Raw genomic sequence first — 14,572 nt, forward strand, 5'->3', positions numbered from 1 at the left:
GAGTGACATGCTTTATGGTTCTCCCAGGATGCACAGTGATTTTTGGTGAGGGAAGGCAGTACATTTTTGGTATTCCATGGACACTGTGAATGTGAGATGAAGTATGGCTGGGGAACCTGGCCCACTGGGGAAAATGGGAACATGAGGCAACTAAACTACCATTCCCATAAGGCATAGTAGCAGTATTTCCAATTGTAAATATATAATGTTTTGCCTAAATAGTTGTGCTTTTTGGCTGATAATGTTGGGTTTTCAGGCATGCAGTTTTTCAATACAAAATCTAAATTTTCAATGGAAAATTTATCACAAAATATTGTGTTTAGTTGAAATCCCAATTTTCTGTCAAAAACAGTTTTGATGAAAATTTTCAACTGGTTATACAAAATATATATTCTGATGACAGCCTATACAGGTACTGACATTTCTTTGAGCTGACCTGGTTCATCTTTACAGAAAGCTTGCCTATTTATTACCTAATTGTTCATCAGTATATGTAGGGCACTTTGAAGTAAGGGAAACGAAAAGGTACTGACATCCTTCTGGACTCATAAAATGATTTCTTTGTCTGACTGACAATTCAGAAATGAAATCTTTTGTAGTTTCCTTTAGAAAGGACAGCATCATTAATGACACTGGAACAAGACTGTTTTTCTTCAGTATTCACTCCTATAGCTCATAATTGTTCAGCTCTCTAGGATTAAATAAAATATTTTACAAGTTAGACTTAAGGAAGACACAAATTTCTTAAAATTATGCTGGTAGGCACACCAGATAGGCTTGCTAATTATGAAACTTAATTATAGTATCCATCTTTCATTTTATTCCTTGAGATTTAAGTGACAGCATGGTATAAACTCATCCATCATGTCAAGCTGACTCATCATCCTTCCTGGTTTTTATATATAAAATGAAATTTTAGTTAAAAAAATCTTTGAAGAGATAAAGTTTATGCAGAGCTTAGCAAACCTTTAAACTATCTGATGAGCAAACTCCAGCTGGGACAGGGACAAACCCCAGCAAATAATGTAGGATAAACAAGTCTCATCTGGTGGTGATCATTATTGATAAATGGGATGGATTATGTAAAAGAGGAGTACAGTTAAGGCACATCTACATATAGAAGTTTGTAGGTGCACCCATTGTAGCTCTGCTTGAGGTTGCATGCTAAAATAGCAGGGTACCTATGACAGCATAAGGTGTGGCTTAGGTTAGCCATCCACATACACCTCCACTAAAGCACCCTGGGTGAAAACTTGGGTGGCTAGCCCAAGCTGCCTCCCATGCTAACCCAGCTACATTGCTATTTTTAGCAAGGTAGCTCAAGCAGAGTTAGTGCAGGTATGCCTAGAAGATCTGGGCACCACACCTCCATGCTCAGATGTTGATGTACACTTAGAAATTTACCAGCTGATGCTAATGACGAAATAATGTCCACATTCTGTATTTTTCCCAAAAGAGGAATTCTGAAAATATAGCTGTAAGATTATCTAATCATTAAAGTCAAAACTTAAAAATGTTTATGGGACACAGCTTAGAAGTAGTAGAAATATTAGTGTTGAAAATGTGACACAGGAACTCCAAAAAAGCAATGTAATATTAATAATATTGCCCATTACCGCTGTTAGCAATGCTAATAATATCCTGAGAGATTTACTCTCTTTTGAATCAGCCTCTACTCAAGGATTAAAGTCAATGAGAGTCTGTGTTAAGAGTGACAGAGAAAAAAAGAGTCAATCTTAGGTTGCAGGCTAGTGGGGATTGCTGATAAATAATTTACCTACTTAGACATAGTTTTGTATTAAAAAATGAAAAATAGGCAAAACCTTTAAAAAAAACAAATAACTTTTATGTTTTACACATTGTTATCCACATGTTCTCATTATTACCATCCTGATCGTGGCTTCACACTTCTCCCCTCTTCACTTGTGGGTGGCTTAATCTGGTAGCCTGGTTATAGAACTTGGAGTCCACGGGTCAATGAGAGCCATGTGACAGGGCCGCAGTACATAAAGAGAAACCTGTGGTTCCATTCAGTCAGTAAGAGATACTTGCCAGGAGCAGGAAGGCTGTTTGTGGTACAGTCAAGCTGGAGAAATGTTTCATGGTTCAGGAGACTACCAGGGAAAAGGGAACCAGTGAGAGATATGAAAGGAACTTCTGGGAAGCTCTTCAGCTGTAGAGTCCTAGAAGGGTCTGGATTTGGCTGGGAAAATGACAAGTGGATGGCAGCAATGAGGAAAAGTAACTTGCAATCTAGCCCAGTGACCCAGTGGACAGTAAAGCTTTAACCTGGAAGGATAGAGGGGATTATTCTATGAAGCACTGACCCACATCCCACGCCCTGCCACCCGCATCTGGGGCTAAGCCCCCCACCCCAAGCTCCCCACTGCCCACAGCTAGGTCTTTCCCCCCAGCCTGGTGCCACCCACAGCTGGGGCTGGAGCTGACCCTGAGACCCGTGCCACCCGCAGGTGGTGCTGACCTCCCCTTCCCGAGCCCCGTGACTTCTGGGGCTGGAGTTCACACCACCACCCTGAGTTTGGGAGCTCACCCCCACCCCTGAGCCCTGTGCTGCCTGCAGCTGGGGCTGGGGCTGATCCCCCCCCCCGAGCCTCATGCCAGCTGGGGCTGACCCTCCCACCGAGCTCAGGTACTGACCCCCACCCCTGAGCCCCAGGACACCTGCAGCTGGGGCTGAGCCCTGCTCCCCATGAGCTCTGCACTGCCCCCAGTGGGGTCTCTTTACCCCAGCCCTGAGCCATCCACAGCTGAGGCTGGGGCTGACCCCCCACTTCCGAGCCCCATGCTGCCAGGGGCTAACCCCCCCCACGCGAGCTTGGGAACTGACCCCTCATGAGCCTTGTGCTGCCTGGAGCTCACCCCCACGCCGAGCCCTGTGCCTGCTGAGCACCATGCTGTCTGAAGTTGGGGTTTACCCCCCCCCCCCAGTCCTGTGCCGCCCACAGCTGGGGCTGGGGCCGAGGCTGTGGCCGGGGCTGACCCCTGCCCCACAACCCTCTCTGTGTCACCCACAGACAGAACAAATGCTCAGTTTTGGTGAAAAAGTAGGGACACCTGGGACAAAGCTGAAAAAGGGGACTGTCCTGGCCAAAATGGGACATATTGTCACCCTAGCCAGTCTGCACCTTGCATGGCCAGGGTAGTCCTCAGCTCTGTCCCGGCTGCCAGCCCCTCACTCCCGAGACCAACCCCCCTGCATCATGCCCATTGCCCCAAGCCAGCCACTTGGTCCAGGGGAACCCCATAGAGAACATGAAGCCTGGCGAGCTCAGCCTCCCTGCAACAGCCTCTCCTCCCCTGCAGTATGATGAGTCCCTGAGGTAAAATCCACCCTCCCTTGCAAACAAGGTCTCACTCAGCTGAAGAAAGCCCACCTAGCTCAGTAAAAGGAGGTGGGCCTGGTGAGCCCAGTACCAGAAACCACCCTTCCAGAAGCAGCAGCAAGACACCTTCCTCACCCTCCTTCTGCATAAGATATTGCTTGCTCCTCCCTGTTGACACCCCACGTCCTCCCAGACCCTTCTCCTGCACAAGTCATTGCTTACTTTCCCCCCTCCCCTGTCCTCCCCCAACACTGAATGCAGATTTCTAAGAAGAAACTCTCTTTGGACAGGAGGTCAACCTGGTGAGCTCAGAAACCCAACCCAACAGGAGCAACATCAAATATTCACCTTTCTCCTGCACAACTCACACCGCTCTCATCTCCAGAGTACTGACTTTCTGAGATAAAAAAATCTTACCCTTTAATAAGCCAAGACTCCTCTAAAGGACATGTACAAAATCATATACAAAAGGCTAACCCAGCAGCAGCTGAGAAAAAAAGCTTCCTGCACCATTCATTCCCCTACTGAATGTTGATCCTGAGGTAAACTCTTTCAGTATCCATGGCAAGGACTCTTTTGAACAGGAGACAAATATATTTTGGTTATATAAAAGAATTTATTGAGTTATTCCAGACATTGTCACAGTTGTACTGTGTTTTTATGATCTGGAGTGATTAAATATCAGAAAAAGCTAATGGAGCAAAGCAGCAACAGTTCAGGTCTTTTGAATGGGAAATTTATGTTTAAAATACTTCCAGATGGTTCTTTGGCTAAAAAGACTGTTATCTGTAGCTATTGCAAGGCTGAGTTCAAATTCCCAAGAAGCACTCTAAGTCTGGAGTACCAGCTATGTTCTAAGCATGCTTTTGCCTCCAGATCTTGTGCTAGAGATAACCCACCACAAGCAAATGAATACAGCCAGCCTCGACAGAGTACAACTTCAGAGTTTCAGGATCGCTACAAGCCCATGGATCAAAGTACAACACCTTAACTAATGCTATTGCAAAGTGGATAGCTATGGACTGCAGACCACTCAACATTGTAAATGACAGAGAGCTAAGTGATAGTATTGAAATTGCATCTTCTAATCAGTCATATATCTTGCCCTCCTGAGGAAGCATTTAATAATGAATAACTGACCTATATGACAACAAGAAGACTACAAAAAAAGACTACTTCTGAAAATGCACTGGCTGTTGCTTTGACTGGCAATCACTGGACATCCTTGAGCAATCATAGCTATCTTCACGTAATGGCACACCTTACTGATGCTTGCATGGACACAGCAGTCATCTACTGTAACAGTAACACATACTGAAGAGAGATATTATGCTGAAGCATGTGCAGAGCATTTCATGGATGTTGCAAAAGAATGGAATATTTAAGAAATGGTAACAACAGTTAGTACTGACAATGCACATAATATGGTAGCAGCAGCCAGTCGCTTGCCTTTTGAATACATGACGCACATTTCTTATAATGAGGGATAGCTCAGTGGTATGAGCATTGGTCTGTTAAACCCAGGGATGTAAGTTCAATCCTTAAGGGGGGCATTTAGGGATCTGGGGCAAAAACTGGGGGTTGGTCCTGCTTTGAGCAGGGGGTTGCACTCGATGACCTCCTGAGGTCCCTTCCAGTGCTGATATTCCATGATCCATTACAGTAGCGCTCAATGATGGTAGTTTTGAAAACGTGCTGGCAAAATGTAGAAAACTTGTGGGCCATTTCAAACACAGTCCAGCTAACAGGACAGAGCTAGGAATACGACAAGCTGCAAACGGACAGAAACAAGAACCTCTTGTACATGATATTTCAATCAGATGGAACTCCACATTGGCCATGATTCAGTGCCTGCTTTTCAATAAAGCCACTATCACATCTACATTTATTCTTCAAAAGCACTATCTATCAGTGCCGACAGATAAGGATTTTGAAAAACTGCAAAAGCTAGAAACACTGCTTGAGCCCTGAAGGTTTGTGACTGAACTCCTTGGGGAGGGAATTGCATGTCTCCTGTTTCATGGTTTTACCTGCATTTTACCATATATTCCATGTTATGTCAGTCTCTGATGAAGATCCAGCATATGTTGTTCGATTTAGGAACATTTTCATAACAGATTTTACAAAATGCAAAGAAAGTCCCAATCTGAGCTTTCTAAAAATAGCTACAGCACTAGACCCAAGATTTAAGAATCTGAAGTGCTTTCCGAAATCTGAGAGGGATGAGGTGTGGAGCATGCTGTCAGAAGTCTTAAAAGAGCAACACTCTAATGCGGAAACTACAGAATCTGAACTACCAAAAAATGAAAATCAACCTTCTGCTGGTGGCATCTGACTTAGATGATGAAAATGAACATGCATCGGTCCCTACTGCTTTGGATTGTTATCGAGCAAAACCCGCCATCAGAATAGATATATGTGGTCTGTATCATAGAATCATAGAATCATAGAATATCAGGGTTAGAAGGGACCCCAGAAGATCATCTAGTCCAACCCCCTGCTCGAAGCAGGACCAATTCCCAGTTAAATCATCCCAGCCAGGGCTTTGTCAAGCCTGACCTTAAAAACCTCTAAGGAAGGAGATTCTACCACCTCCCTAGGTAACACATTCCAGTGTTTCACCACCCTCTTAGTGAAAAAGTTTTTCCTAATATCCAATCTAAACCTCCCCCACTGCAACTTGAGACCATTACTCCTCGTTCTGTCATCTGCTACCATTGAGAACAGTCTAGAGCCATCCTCTTTGGAACCCCCTTTCAGGTAGTTGAAAGCAGCTATCAAATCCCCCCTTATTCTTCTCTTCTGCAGGCTAAACAATCCCAGCTCCCTCAGCCTCTCCTCATAAGTCATGTGTTCCAGACCCCTAATCATGTTTGTTGCCCTTCGCTGGACTCTCTCCAATTTATCCACATCCTTCTTGTAGTGTGGGGCCCAAAACTGGACACAGTACTCCAGATGAAGCCTCACCAATGTCGAATAGAGGGGAACGATCACGTCCCTCCATCTGCTCATTATGCCCCTACTTATACATCCCAAAATGCCATTGGCCTTCTTGGCAACAAGGGCACACTGCTGACTCATATCCAGCTTCTCGTCCACTGTCACCCCTAGGTCCTTTTCCGCAGAACTGCTGCCTAGCCATTCGGTCCCTAGTCTGTAGCTGTGCATTGGGTTCTTCCGTCCTAAGTGCAGGACCCTGCACTTATCCTTATTGAACCTCATCAGATTTCTTTTGGCCCAATCCTCCAATTTGTCTAGGTCCTTCTGTATCCTATCCCTCCCCTCCAGCATATCTACCACTCCTCCCAGTTTAGTATCATCCGCAAATTTGCTGAGAGTGCAATCCACACCATCCTCCAGATCATTTATGAAGATATTGAACAAAACCGGCCCCAGGACCGACCCTTGGGGCACTCCACTTGATACCGGCTGCCAACTAGACATGGAGTCATTGAACACTACCCGTTGAGCCCGACAATCTAGCCAGCTTTCTACCCACCTTATAGTGCATTCATCCAGCCCATACTTCCTTAACTTGCTGACAAGAATACTGTGGGAGACTGTGTCAAAAGCTTTGCTAAAGTCAAGAAACAATACATCCACTGCTTTCCCTTCATCCACAGAACCAGTAATCTCATCATAAAAGGCGATTAGATTAGTCAGGCATGACCTTCCCTTGTTGAATCCATGCTAGCTGTTCCTGATCACTTTCCTCTCATGCAAGTGCTTCAGAATTGATTCTTTGAGGACCTGCTCCATGATTTTTCCAGGGACTGAGGTGAGGCTGACTGGCCTGTAGTTCCCAGGATCCTCCTTCTTCCCTTTTTTAAAGATTGGCACTACATTAGCCTTTTTCCAGTCATCCGGGACTTCCCCGGTTCGCCACGAGTTTTCAAAGATAATGGCCAATGGCTCTGCAATCACAGCCGCCAATTCCTTCAGCACTCTCGGATGCAACTCATCCGGCCCCATGGACTTGTGCACATCCAGCTTTTCTAAATAGTCCCTAACCACCTCTATCTCCACAGAGGGCTGGCCATCTCTTCCCCATTTTGTGATGCCCAGCGCAGCAGTCTGGGAGCTGACCTTGTTCGTGAAAACAGAGGCAAAAAAAGCATTGAGTACATTAGCTTTTTCCACATCCTCTGTCACTAGGTTGCCTCCCTCATTCAGTAAGGGGCCCACACTTTCCTTGGCTTTCTTCTTTCAACTGTAATGGCAGTTGAAGCATGAAGGAGCATATATATCTTTAGCACATCTAGCACGTAAATATCTTTTGATGCCAGCTACAACAGTGTCATGCAAACGCTTGTTTTCAATTTCAAGTGACATTGGAAACAAGAAGCAGGCAGCATTATCTCCTAAAACCGTAAACAAGACTGTTTGTCTGAGTGATTGGCTGAAAAAGAAGTAGGACTGAGTGGACTTGTAGGCTCTAAAGTTTTACATTGTTTTATTGTTAAGTGCAGTTATTCTTTTTTACATAATTCTACAGTTGTAAGTTCAGCTTTCTTGATAAAGAGATTGCACTACTGTATTTCAATGAGGTGAATTGATGTTTCAATTTTATAGTGCAAATTTTCGTCATAAAAATAAAGTGAGCACTGTACACTTTGTATTTTGTCTTGTAATTGAAATAAAATATTTGAAAATGTAGAAAACATTCAAAATATTTAAATAAATGGTATTCTATTATTGTTTAACAGTGCAATTAATCACATGATTGTGATTAATTTTAATCATGCTATTAATCATGATTAATTTTTAATCACACAATTAATCGTGATTATTTTTTTTAAATTGTTTGACAGCCCTAAAAACAATGTAACATTCACAATCCAAACACACACCTTTATTAACCCAAACATACAGTCACATACACATTAATCCTATTTCTATCTATATTTTACATTATACTTAGCATGCTTACTCTCCATAGTCTTCTCTCCATCTGTTCTATCAGGGTCCTTTTCTGCTCTGTCCCAGCAGCACTGTTGCTGCTGCTGTCACCCTGTGGTTACTGTTACAGCTACTGCTTGTGGTGATTCCTTGCTCCACTGCAAAAACCCAATGCAGAGTTCTGGCCTCAATCTTCTCTGTTTCTGATTCTTTTGCTTCTTCTCCCAGCTGCCTTTTTCTCCTGCTCCTGCCCTTCCTAAATTTTGCAAGTTGACTCTTTGTTTTTTATACGATTTTTGACCTGTTCTGATTAGCTATTCTTTAAGTCCTTCCTTATCCGCCAAACAAATTTAGACCCTTTCTGATTGGTCCATTCTTATAGTCCAATCACAACTGCTAAATCTGGCGGTCAATCAAAGCTCTTACATATAAAGTCTTAGTATTGTGGTCTCTTTACTATTATGGTCTGGAGACCCTCACCTCATTTTGGACTGAACATGCCCGACTGACCTCTCCCTGCAGTGTTGGGGTGACCTTTACTTTACTCTATTTTACATTTGTCTGTTTGTCAACACACAAGTTATATGTTGAACTGAAACTGCTAATTAATTTTTCTTGGCTGTGTGCCAACATTTCACACATACGAAATTACCAAATAATTAAACTGTAAACAATTACTTCCTATTTTAATATGTATCCAATTATTAATTTATGCATATTAATGTTATGGTCTACTGTTACCACCCTATTTCTTATCAATTTAGTTAATTTTATTTTAGTTCTTCCCATATTGAAAATCATATTAATAGTGGCAAAGCAATGTTTTCAAGTTCTGTGCTTAGGAAACAGAATAGAGCAGCTCAGCAATCTGTACTATCAACACCACCAGTTTGGGGTGTCTGCCCTGTTTTTAACAGTCTGCTCTGAGACTGGCACTCAGAGTTGTCATCTACTCCAGACAGCATGACATGCTGCTCACTTCAAAATCAACGTAAGGCTGCCAAACACATAGGACAAGGGAGAATGAGATCCTATATAGTGCCGCTTCTTAAACATTAAGCAATAATTATTCTTTTAGATGCTTTCAGAAACCTGAATATCCTCTTCTGTTTAGGACCAGAGATAACATAGTATCAAATGTAGAGTAGAAAATGTTTAGGCTCTCAAAGGGTGTCCACTTTACAATGACAGGTTTCAGAGGAACAGCCGTGTTAGTCTGTATTCGCAAAAAGAAAAGGAGTACTTGTGGCACTGGTTAGTCTCTAAGGTGCCACAAGTACTCCTTTTCTTTTCACTTTACAATGCTTGCCTACAAAATATCTTGTTAAATAGACTAAATTTCAGTTTTCCCACTGAACAGCTCACAGCAATAAAATAAAAGGTGTAAGGCCTAAGTTCACAAAAGTACTTAGGCATTTTGATATTGAGTGCTTAACTTTAACACTTAACTTTTAGGCTCCTAGAAAATCACAGGAACAACAGAGTGATTCACAAAGCCTGAAACAACTAACTATACCATGAATGAGGAGAGTTAGGTGCCTTAAAATGCTATTCAGGAAAGCATGCATGCTAAACAGGGAGCTGCCTAAGCTAGTCAATGGGAGATGCTGACAAGAGGGGTGTTCACTAAGCCCACCACTCTCACTGAGATAAGTGTCTAGGTCCTGTTTGCAGGTGGCAATATATCTGTTAGTGATTCTCAGTTGTAAATCTTCTATTGGAGTTAGCAGCCTAAGGTGTTTTTTTTCCCCAAGAAATGGAAAGAGAGAAGAAGGAGGAGGAGGACCTGCCTCCTAACTTTCAGCCCAGTAACTAAGATACTCACCTGAGATATTGGAGACCACTGGTTTAAGTTGCCCCTCTGCCAGGTGAGGAGAAAGGACTTGAACAGGGGTGTACCACCTCTCAATGATTACTCTAACCATTGATCTGTGGAATATTTTGATGTGGGTGTTTCTGTCTCTCCGGTTGAAGCTGTTGCACTGGGGATAATTTAAGAATCATTGGGGTAGATGGACTAGACATTGGCTTTTCCACATCCTGGGTGAGTGCTCTAACACCAGGCTCCAGAGTCTTTCTCATGCTTGTGCTTGTTCATTCCTGTTCTGTGTCTGGCCCAATGACTTTACCATGCAACTACTTCAAAAAGCTCTGCTGAAGGAGCTCCATATCAGAATGTCCTATAACCCAATGTTTAGAGCACTCATATGAGAGGAGGCAGATCCCCCATAACAACTCCCACTCCTCTCCCAAGCACATCTACCAGACTGGGCCCTGCACGTGAGTTAGGTGTCCGAATACCTACCTGTCTTCCCCAGTTCATGAGTTGCTCTGGGGCTTAGGAAGGATATTGTCATCCAGACACCTAGAATGAGGCAGCAGTGTGAATGCCCAGAGGCAGAAATATCTGTTCTGAGGGAACATTTAATTATAAAAAACTTAGGTACCAAGAGAGTTTAGACACCTTCATGGGTCAGCAGGAGTTTTGTGTATCATAGTGGAGCATAAAACTGAGACGTAGGCAACTAACTCCCCCAAGGGAGGAGTTTCGGCACCTCATTACCCTTGAATTTAGGCTTAAGTGATGGAAAACCACTATTGGAAAAGAAAGCAGAACAGTGGTTGCACTGATCAGTAACTGTAGCAATTTTCTGGCTAAAACATACCCACATTTTGTTTCACAAACTTTTCTAGTTTTCACAAAAAATATATATGAATCAAAACTACAGCAAAAAAGGGTGATTGAAACATTATCAAAAATGAGCATCTGGCTCGACAGGATAAAGCTATTCTCAGTCGTATTATTCTAGGCAGGTTCTTACACAGTAATAATCACCATGATATTTGAGCACTAGTTTAAAATAACACACAGCTACTCAAACAGCACAAAGCACTAGAAGTGGACTGTGTCGAGAACAAACCTAATGGACTGGGGAAGGACAAGATGACATCACAGGTATTTTCAATCTCTAACTTCTATGACTTTTAGAACCCTGGATTTGTATGTACCTCAGAAGATAAGTGCTCTTTCAATGGAGACTTCAGTACTTTTGTCGCATTTTCATTCTCTTGAAATGTTAAAAGGATTTAGAGCTTGCTACAGCTTTTGTGACTGAAGCTTAATAATCTGAGGCTGTACAAGCTTGTTGTGATAAATGAATGAGGGGATATCTCCCTTTGATAGACACCCAGCCAGCCAGATAGCTATAAAGTCCCTCTTGGTGGCTGCTTGCTTTACCTGTAAAGGGTTAAAAAGTCCCCAGGTAAAGAAAAGGGAGTGGGCACCTGACCAAAAGAGCCAATGGGAAGGCTAGAACTTTTAAAAAAATGGGGAAAATGCTTTCCCTTTGTCTCTCTGTTGTTCTCTCTGGGCTGAAGAGACAGGGGCAGCTGGAATGCTGTGTAAAGTTTGGACCAGGTATGAAAATTCATCGTCCATACCTAGAAGAACTCATTGGGACAGTGAATGTTTAGATAGACACGATCAGGGTTATTTCTTTTAGTTTTTGTAAGGCTTGTGGATTCCTCTGTGCTAATCCCAGATGCTTTTGTTTGCTTGTAACCTTTAAGCTCAACCCCCAAGAAAGCTATTTTGGGTGCTTTTGTAATTGCTCTTTTGAAATCTAGCAAAATCCTAAATTCCAGATGTATTTTCTTTCTTTTTGTTGTTTAATAAAATTTACCTCTTTTAAGAACCTGATTGGCATTTGTGTCTTAAAAGGTCTCTACATACAATTTTCAATTAGCTGGTGGCAACAGCTGGGTTTCCCTTTTATTTGTTTTCTTTTCGGCTTCCCCAAGGGAGGGGTGGAAAAGCTGAGGGGCCTCAGGGAAAACTTCCCAAGTGATTTTTTGCAGGATTTGCAAGAGGCAGTTTTTCACTTGGGTGGTGGCAGCGTTTACCAAGCCAAGGTCAGAGAAAAGCTGTAACTTGGGGGTTTAATACAAGCCTGGAGTGGCAAATATTAATTTTTAAAATCCTTGCGGGCCCCCATCTTCTGCACTCAAAGTGCCAGAATGGGGAATCAGCCTTGACACTTGTCCATACCACACTACCAATAATATTCTTCTGGTAATAATAACGTCGGGGGGGGGGGGGTGTGTGTAGGAAAAAACAAGGGGACATAGGTTTTCCTATTTCCCCTTTTTTTTTCCTACCCCCCCATCAGACGTTCTTGTTAAACCCTGGATTTGTGCTGGAAATGGCACACCTTGATTATCATACACATTGTAAGGAGAGTGATCACTTTAGATAAGCTATTACCAGCAGGAGAGTGGGGTGGGAGGAGGTATTTTTTCATGCTTTGTGTGTATAAAAAGATCTTCTACACTTTCCACAGTATGCATCCGATGAAGTGAGCTGTAGCTCACGAAAGCTTATGCTCAAATAAATTGGTTAGTCTCTAAGGTGCCACAAGTACTCCTTTTCTTTTTAGATAATAGAGTGTACTTTGGAGCAGTCCTCTGAAGCTACCCTGAGAGACCTTTTTCCTGACAGCTTACTCCCTGGTGAGGAAGTAACCAGCTATAGTGGAACTGCTGTAAATTACTCAATATCATCCCAGATTCTAGGTAATGAATTGGGATGTTCTAAACCTATTTTTTATCTCTCTGTGTGCTTAAATCTAATAAATTATCATTTTAAATAAGAGCACGCTTACTTGTATTAATAGTTTATCAGACAGAATTACTGTGTTCCCATTGATTTATTCCTGACACCCCCAACCTGGAGTGAAACAGTTAAGTTACCACTGCTTTGGGTTCTGAAAAAAATATGGAGGCAGCTCGTATAGGGTAAAATAGTCGGCCAGTCTCCACAAGAACGCAGTTAACAACTTCAGCAGAGATAGCCTTCAGAAGTGCCAGATAAGTGTTACTATGTTGGTGTCTTTTCTTATTATGTGTTGTAAAGTCTGGAACTGGACTGCCACCTACAGCTTATTTTCCATGAGTCACTGTCTACCAGAGTTACTACTTTGGTGGCAATAGCATGGTGGCTTGGCTTTGAACCAAGATGAGAAACCTCACATTCCATTGCTGTCAGTCAGATATTTCATAATGTGTGAAACTGTAAATCAGTTGTTGGATGAAAAATAAATAGAAGGATTTAATAGTACTTGCTTGTTAAAGATCAGTATGATTAAAAGAGTATTTAAATGTTATTTAATTTAATTCAATTTTTCTCATCAAATGTTATACAAGTTCTGGTGAAGTCAGAAAAATTATTGTTTTCTCACATTAATTTATCAATCATAATTACTAACTACTTTAAAGGGATGCCTTTCATAGTAAGTAACTAGAAGCTTTTTCATATCAATAATATTATAAACTTCCTATTTTTGTAATATAGTTATGGGCTTCATTTTTTAGATTTCACTTAGTTCTCAGATCATGTAAAGTCTTCAAAACAACTCTAGATAAATATATTTTTTGCTATTTCTCTCAACTTATATAAACTTTTCTGATGGTCCCCATTTTTGGATACTTGTATACAAGATAATTCATTTTAGCATTAACTGCACAAAATCTATGAAAGTGCAATCTTTAATGTCTGCATTGTAAGTCAAGGGAGGGTTGGGGTTGGCCTTCCATAAACCATTTGAACTGTACTGTTGATCTTTGTGATATAAGCCAAATCTTTGGGCTGAATTATATCTTAGTGTTCAGGTGTGGGGGTGGGTATCTATTTTGACACCTTACGTTAAACTTCTTTCTTAGTCAACACATGCAGGTTCCAGGCAGGTTTGTATTCTGCATGGCTCAGCCACACCTCCACTGCCACTACCCATGCTGTTGTAACTACACTCCTATTTAGATCTGTGTTAGCTCAGTAACAAGTAGCACAAGTATGTGTACATGAGCAGGGGAATCACACCCCTAGCTCATAGTATAGACATAGCCTTAGGGTTACATCCACAAAGGAGACTAAAACTCATCATTGCAACATTAATATTTACGTGTCTGGCTGCCTAAGGGAATGCACAACCCTGAGTTTGGCACCCAGGCTCCCTATACAATGCATGGCACTTGAGAATGGGATTCACAGAAGCCAGGAAGCTGAATGGAGAGCTGCCTAAATAAGCTAATAGGAAATGTCCAGGAGAATGGTGTGACCTTGCTCCATGCCTCCCAGGGAGTTAAGCACTTAACTTGGAGCCAGAGGGAATTTTCTTCATTCACTTGGGATTGACAACTAAAAAATCTCCCCAGTAGTTAGGGGTGATATGGGTAGGCACATTTCTCACAATGAGTAGTAGTGGTGGGAATGCCCTGCCCGCTTATCCCCAATAGCCCAGTAGCTAGAGCACTCACCTGGGAAACCCAGTTTC

General features: G+C 42.3%; 1 pseudogene; it reads left to right on the forward strand.

Moving 5' to 3' along the window:
* The first annotated feature begins 4,038 nt into the window (after positions 1–4,038).
* Positions 4,039–7,758, forward strand: LOC140913641 (E3 SUMO-protein ligase ZBED1-like; annotated as a pseudogene).
* Positions 7,759–14,572: the final 6,814 nt, after the last annotated feature.

Source organism: Lepidochelys kempii, chromosome 1 (genome assembly GCF_965140285.1).
Source record: "Lepidochelys kempii isolate rLepKem1 chromosome 1, rLepKem1.hap1, whole genome shotgun sequence".
NCBI lineage: Eukaryota > Metazoa > Chordata > Testudines > Cheloniidae > Lepidochelys > Lepidochelys kempii.